This window comes from Eimeria mitis, genomic scaffold (assembly GCF_000499745.2).
Source record: "Eimeria mitis Houghton genomic scaffold, Emh_scaff4315, whole genome shotgun sequence".
Taxonomy (NCBI): domain Eukaryota; phylum Apicomplexa; class Conoidasida; order Eucoccidiorida; family Eimeriidae; genus Eimeria; species Eimeria mitis.
The window spans coordinates 2542-2862 of record NW_013572635.1 but is presented as its reverse complement, the minus strand read 5'-3'; the positions used below and the strand labels follow the sequence as shown (position 1 = coordinate 2862).

General features: G+C 42.4%; 1 protein-coding gene across 1 annotated transcript in view; it reads right to left on the bottom strand.

The window, feature by feature from the left end:
• EMH_0074160 (uncharacterized protein) overlaps positions 1-321 on the bottom strand; it is a gene marked incomplete at both ends in the record, with an annotated part of 4662 nt that overhangs the window by 2162 nt on the left and 2179 nt on the right.

Below are 321 nucleotides of genomic sequence, written 5' to 3'. Positions count from 1 at the left end.
AGAATTAAATAATAAAGTTCAATTAAAAAGTATATGTTTGTGTACAAACAAAAAAGAGTTGCAGCAGCAGAGCATGCAGAGCCGCAACAGACTGAAATGCTGTTGCTGCTGCTGCTGCTGCTGCTGCTGCTGTTGCTGCTGCTCTCGCTGCAGCCAGGATATTTGTTAACAATTACATCTAATATATTTATTATTTATTTTTAAATATAATTCTTCATATGCATTACTACTAAAGAAATACAGCTGCTGCAGCACAGGCAAAAACAGCAGCTGGCTGGGGCCCCGCAGCCGCTCCATAGGACCCCAGCAGCAGCAGCAGCA